Source organism: Vicugna pacos, chromosome X (assembly GCF_048564905.1).
Source record: "Vicugna pacos chromosome X, VicPac4, whole genome shotgun sequence".
NCBI lineage: Eukaryota > Metazoa > Chordata > Mammalia > Artiodactyla > Camelidae > Vicugna > Vicugna pacos.
In genome coordinates, this window is record NC_133023.1 from 96020947 (window position 1) to 96028186 (window position 7240).

General features: G+C 38.0%; 1 non-coding gene across 1 annotated transcript; it reads left to right on the top strand.

The window, feature by feature from the left end:
* Nucleotides 1-3838: 3838 nt before the first annotated feature.
* TRNAV-CAC (transfer RNA valine (anticodon CAC)) lies at nt 3839-3912 on the top strand. Its single transcript has one exon. It is a non-coding gene; the product is annotated as a tRNA-Val (tRNA).
* The last annotated feature ends 3328 nt before the right edge of the window (nt 3913-7240 follow it).

Sequence of the window (7240 nt, forward strand, 5' to 3'; positions counted from 1 at the left end):
ATGCATGAGATTGTATGTGATATCAAAAAAAATTTTAGAAATGACCTAACTATCCATTAGCTGGCAGAAAGGTTAAATAAATTCTGAGCCACATTAGGGAATAGTGTGCAGTGGATGAATAGAATAAAGTATATCTATACTTGTCCACATGGAAAGAGCTCGAAGGCTTGTAAGGAGATGAAGTAGACATCCTTTCTCTACTCATTCCTATTCTCATCCTTCTTCCCTTAAAAAGTCCCTCAGCTTTGAATCTTGTAATCAGACTAAACTGCTCACCACCCCTCTTGTTGCTGTTGTTCACAGACCTCCATGTTTTGCTGGCATAGAGTTAGCATCATTCTACAGTTAAATGCAAACACTGGAGAGCAGGTAGTAGATGACTTTGTTTCCTTTGCAACCAAAAAGGCCCCAGGGCAGTGAAAAGAGGCAGGCCAAAGAAAGAACTCACGTTTTGTGGTTAGTGTTGCTAATATGCAAAAGTCCCACCTCTCATCCCATATTTCTGAGGATTTTAAAGTACAGTATCCTCATAAAACAGAGTTAAGGCAGGGACACGGGAGAGCAAGTGATGGGGACCATAAAGGAAACATTCTTTTCCCAGAGAAAGTTCTCTATTATGGGGTTTTAAAAGATGTTTTAAAGTCTTTTATTGGATCAGTTTGCTGAAAGTAGTAAAACATTATTTAATGGAAAAAGCATTGATCATGTGAAGCTAATGTTGTTTTTATTATTTCATTTAAATTTTTTTTCTAATATTCCAAGGGCAATTATAGTTTATGCTCCTGTCCTTCCTACCATTTAAAATCATAAAAACAATAAACTTGGAGGATCAAGGATCAGTTTGCAAGCACCGCAAAAGTGAGAATGAAAATGTGACGATGTGGACAGCGAAGAAAAAAGAGAAAAATGGAGGCGAAAGAGGAAGAAACCAAGAAAGACAAGGACAAAGAGGATGAAGAGGCAATGATAGGAACTATCTCTGCTTTGAAAAAGAAGTCAACTGCAGACTCAGGGTAGTGATATTACAAAATGGACTTCTGGAGTAGATTTGCTTGCTTTCTTTTATAAGCGTATAGTTTCTGTTTACACTGTCAAAGCTTCTTGAAGAATATGATACTACTTCTAACTTGTAAATTCCTTGAGGGCACAGGCCGTGTCTTATAGATCTTTGTATCTCACATAGCATCTAGACAATTACTAGCCACGGTGGAGGTGCTCATTAAATATCAGTGGAAGGAGTGACTGCAGAAACTAAAGGATATTAAATATTTTTTAAAGGAGTAAAGAATGTAGTTTAATAACATTTAAAATGCATTTTTCCAAATATTATTTTAGGCTACTTCTAAATCCATACATTTCAGAGTAAATCTAAATCTTTATTTTGCCAAAGCATTTCTATTATTTATTTATTTTTAATTATTTTTAAATTATTTTAATATGCATTGAGATCTTCATGGCTCATGAAAACTTCTATTTTTATATATTTTCCTAACTTTTCATTTTGGAAATTTTAAAACTACAAAAAATTTTAAAGGATATAACCTTCACCTAAATTCATCAGTTGTTAATACTTTGCCAAATTGATTTTACAGAACTAATAAATAGTAAAACGTTTCTTTTGGAGCCACTTCAATCATACAAAGAATGTTGAAACTTTTTTGTAGGAAGTAGAAAGGGTATTTCGTCAACTCTGATGATGAGGTAAAACCTCAAACATTTCTAAGAGTTTAAGACCTTGATGAAAGAGACTGCCAGACCTATTTTAGTCCACAATTTTAAATCAACCTGAGACAAGAGTAATTAAAACAGTTCTTTTTTGACATTCATGTAAAGCATGGATATATTTTTTAATCAAAACATAGATTTTTGGTTATAAATCTATGAATAATTTTGACTAATAGCTGTAACATATATATTAGTCTTTAAATTGGTGGTGTATATTTACTTTGAGTTTTGAAAGATAAATTTAGGAGTTAGCAACAGAACCTGGCACAAAACCATTCCATGTTCTTTTTATTTTACCTATGTGATAGAGGAGAGTTAAATTTGTAAGTCTAGAATTAAGTATAACATTTGTACTCTGCACGTCAAGGTCAAATTGTAGGCTAGGCAATAAGCATTTCAAACTACAGCATATATATTCTGGGAATAACCATACATTTGAACTAACTTCCTACAGTGTGGCTGTTTTTGCTCACAATGTATTTCTAGGTTTCTTGGTTCAATAACATAAGATTAAAATTTAGAAATTCACAATTTGTCTTAGTTGAATTTTGATGCCCAGATTTTTCATATGCAAATTAGGATAACTTATCATACATATATATGTTTTAAGGAATTAAAATATTTATTTCGCTCTTCCACAGTTCACAAAATCTTTTCACTAACATTACCTCATTCATTCGTCACAATATTCCTGTGAATAAGCTAAGGATGTAGAAGAATCTGGAAATATTTCACTCTATGAGCAAATCAAAGAATTAGACATTTTTCAGAAGCGTAGATTCAGAAAGGCGGACATTCATCACATATGCTAAATTCTGCCTTGAGGAAGAGGAATCATATTTCTTACATTGCTTCCAGGACAGAACTAAAACTAGTAGGTGAAAAATAATAGTAATAATAAATATAAATAAATAAGAAATATAAATAAAGCAGTAACAAAGATCAAATCTAGCATATGTGATGTGCCAGGTACTTACAATTAGCACGTTATATACATTCTTTCATTTAATAATGGAGAATATTATACCCATTTTACAGATGAGGACACTGAAGGTTTGAGAGGTTAGGTAACTTGCCTAAGGTCATACAGATAATCAGTGGTGGTGCAGAAATTTGAATATGTATCCGATTCCAGAGCCAGCGACCTCATCTTCCATGCTATACTATCTTTTCTTTATGCCATACTGCCTATACATGGGAAATGGAGTTAACTGAAGGATTCATTCCAGAATGTTTTAGGGGTGAACTGAGAACCCTCGAGGGTGTTAACCACAGATGTTTGCCATGAAAACTGGCTCTGAACTAGTTCAAATTGAACCCCAGGACTGAATGGGGAGAGCCTGGAGCATTCTGAGCATTCTGGAAATAAGGCACTGACATTTGTCCTGGAAAAGAATAAGAGATAGTGGCTGAATAGCTCCTAGAGGTCAAGAAGGCAAGATGGCACCCGGAATCCACATGGGTAAAAAGCAAGAAAAAAGCTAAAAGTGCCACCACCCATTCAGTAGCTCAAACACAAACCTTATCAATCATCTCTTATTTGTTCCTCTCTTTCCACTTAACCTTCCTCAGGCTGGCTCACCAAGAGGTCCCATCAATGCTACCACCAACATATTTACTAAATCCCTCATTTCTCTCCATCACCACCATCCTAGTCAAGGTCCTCCTCATCTCCCACCTGAAGAACTGCAGTAGCCTCTAGCTGGTCAGGCTGACGCCAACCATTACTCCTACAGTCTATTCTCAACAAGAAGCCAGAGTGATCTTGTGAAAATGTAAACCAGATCACGTCACTCCTCTGCTCAAAATATTTCAAGGGTTCCCCTCCAGTCTTAAGATAAAGACAAATTCCTTCCCAAGATCTACAAAATCCTCACATGGATTAGCCCCCATGTGCCTCCCTAGCCTCCTCTCATCCCACAAACCCCCTTGCTCTCTCCATGCCCCAGGCAAGTGGAGTGGTTGAGAGCCTGGGCTCTGGAGTCAGACTGCCTGGACTGAAATTCTGGCTCAGCCACTTACAGGTAACTCTGTGACCTTGCGCAACTTACTTAAGGTTTCTGTACCTCAGTTTCTTCTATCTGTAAAATGCCAATAATAATAGTTCCTAGGGGGGAGGACGCAGCTCAGTGGTAGAGCACGTGCTTCACATGCACGAGGTCCTGGGTTCAATCCCCAGTACTTCCATCAAAATAAACAAGTAAGTAAATAAACCTAATTACCCCCCAAGATAAAAACCAAAAAATAAGCAAAATAAGGTATAAAAAAAATAGTTCCTTGCTCATAGATACTACTAACTCATTTAATTGAGAGAATTGAATTTGCATATGAAAAGTTCTTCGAATAGTTCCTGGTGAGCACTATGATTATGGTGCCCGGCTCAGTCCTGCCTCAAGGCACTTGCACTTGCTGTTCTCTCTGCGTGGAATGTTACCCCAGGTCTTCACTAGGCAAATGCCTTCTCTTCCTTAAGACTTCAGCACAAATATCATCTTACCAGAAAAGCGGCCCTGACTTTTCCACTCCAACTCAGTCAATTCTATTACAATACCTGGTTGTATTGCCTTCATGGCCTTCACCACCATTTGTTAAATGAATGAACGAATGAACGAAAGTACTGGTCTTCTTAGGGACTGTACATCAGAATGTAATTAGAAGGGGAATTGGGGCCTTCTAAGGCTCTGTGCAAACCTTACCAGTATTAAAGGATCAGAAACCTCTGTTGTAGAAGTCTATTTTTATGCTGCTTGTTTATTCTACGATTGTTTCCTTTTAATGCCCCCTTAGTGATTAGTAAAGTTCTCTTGGAAAATATCAGCTGTCCCAGTTGCACTAAGGGCAAACGCAGAAAGGGGTTTTTGTACCTAATTGGGCCCAAGTCAGGGAGACCAGAAACGGGGAGCATGAGAGTGCGGTGGGGTATCCAAGGGGGGGAGCCTCAGGAGAGTGAGGAAGAACTGAGAACTGAGGGTGTGGCTACAGCCTCGTGGTGCCTCTCAGGGGAACGGTCACAGTTTGCAGGCAATTGTTTTAATAAGGAAGGCTGAGCCCTCACCACCCCTATCCATCGCAGCTGTGGAACAGGAATCCTGCCATGAAGGGAAGAGCTTCACACATTGCTCGGCACACAGTAGGCATGCTGTGACCAGACATAGCTCACTTGCCTACTGTGTGCCAGGCTCTGGGTGTGCACTCTTATCTTTTTCGGGTCATTTTACAGAGGATGAAACTGAGGCTCAGGGAGGTTAAATGATTTCCCTAAGGTCAAACCCAAGTCCATGGTCTTAACAGCATCTCTATTTGATGAATAGTGAATCTCTAAGGTCCTTGCTGACTACAGGATTGTATGTTTTATAAAGTTCAACCAAAAAAGAAAGTAATTTGTCTCAAAATCAAACATAACTGTAGAAGAGTGGTTCTCAACCAGGGACAGTTTGGGCCCCAAGTGGACATTTGGCAATTTCTGGAGACATTTTCCATGGTCACTACTTGGAAGGGATAGGGGGCTGCTACTGGCTTCTAGTGGGTAGAGGCCAAGGATGCTGCTCAAATGTCCTAGAATATCCAGGACAGCTTTCCACAACAAAGAACTATGCAATCCACAAACTCGAGAGTGATAAGGACCTGCTGCAGGAAGAATGTTTAAGGCAAAAAAAGGACATATGTTTCATTGATAGAATGTTTTAGGAGGAATGGAATAGTTTTAAGTGCCACTTTTTGTTTTCCCCTCAAGACGGGCTAACCTGAACATTAAACGTAAAATATGCCTTTCTTGGTTTAGCTGTGCAGGTCAAAATCAGCTACGCCTCTGAAACTTATCATTCTCCAAAGAGAATAAAGCACATTGTTGAACTACAGCACTGACCACCCATGATTTTGTCCACCAACACATTCTTTGCTCCTTTAATTCCCATTAATCCAGGGTGGTGGAGAGGGTTCAAAAATCTGTCTGAGCTCACAACTCCGGGCCAGTCCTGTCCTCTTGCTGCCATCTTACAGAAATAGCTTCTCCAACTGCCTTGGACACTGTGGTCCTCATTACATGAATGGTAGCTTCAATTTTGATTAAAATTCTTTAGCCACGGTCATATTTCCTTTCGTCTTTGTGGCGAACTGTGTGAAATAAATGAATGCGCCAGCACACACAAGAGCAAGGAGGTGGGACTCTGACGATTCTAAGCTATTCACAAAGTTTTTCCATAATTGTGAATTCAGGGCACAGTTTTGATGCCCAGAAACAAACGGTTTGCAAAAAAAAAAAAAAAAAAAAAAAAAACCTCATCTTAGCACTCTTTTTTCCCCAAAGGTTGACGATAACTATTGCTTTGTTAAACTTTATGAATTACATTTCAAAAGAGAAAATACCATTCTAATCCACTTTCTATTGATGATAGCAAGATTAACTGTTGCCTCAAACTCATGTCCCTCCCACAATGACTAACAAAGTATTTGTATGTGTTGCCCAGGGATCCACCCGCTCATTAAAAAGACCCATGTTACAAATACCAATCTGGAAACCGTCTATTGGCTTCTAGAACAAATACAAATAAGCAGATTATGTCGTTTATCCCCTCTCCCTTTGTATCTGTAGTTAGATGTATGGAATAGAATGTGATGAAATAGATTTTAAGGAAATAGTAGCATACAGAAATTTTGCTGCTGAGGAAAATACTTGTTTTAAGAAATAAAAGCACCAATAAAAAGATCTGCCAGGGGCTGGGAGTTGGGAAGAATGGGGAAAATGATCTACTGGGTACAGGGTTTAATTTTGGGTTGATAAACTTTTTTTTGTTTAGCTGGTTGGTTTGGTTTGGTTTTTTAAAGTAGGTGTTTCAGTATAACTGGACTAGGATTGAATTTAGTAATGAGAATAAGCTAATTAAAAAATAATTTACTGTCTGAACCATTTTAAAGTGTACCATTCAGAGGTATTTAGTACATTCACATTATTGTGCAAACATCACACTGTCCTTGATGAACGTTTCATAAGTAGCAGCGGTGACTGCACAACATTGTGAATGCACTAAATACCACTGAATTGTTCAGGTTGAAAGGCTTAATTTTATGTTCTGTAAATTGCACCTCAATTTTTAAAAGTGTATACACGTGACGATGGAAATATGTGGTTACACAACGTACATTCAACTTAGTATTCACAGAGTTAAGCTGCATCTCCATCATCATAAAATGCCTTCTGCACGTTTGCATATTATAATTTTCTCCTTTTTGATGAAACAGAATTTAAGCTAATAAAGGTAACCAAATTACCAAGAAATATAATCCAACAATATTAAAAATATGTCATTGAATTTTACATTATTGGTGACCCTAACTACTGAGAATGAAAGCTGTGTCCTGAATGTTGTAGATCACTTCCAAGTTGCTTCAGACAACTGGCTTTTTGTCCAGGTGTCTTGTTTATCTCTCCCTGAGTTATGGCAATAACCCAACCATTCTGAAATCCCTGTCTGGAGCCATTACTACATTCCTCTGGAGCCCCTTTTTAAAAAGCCTT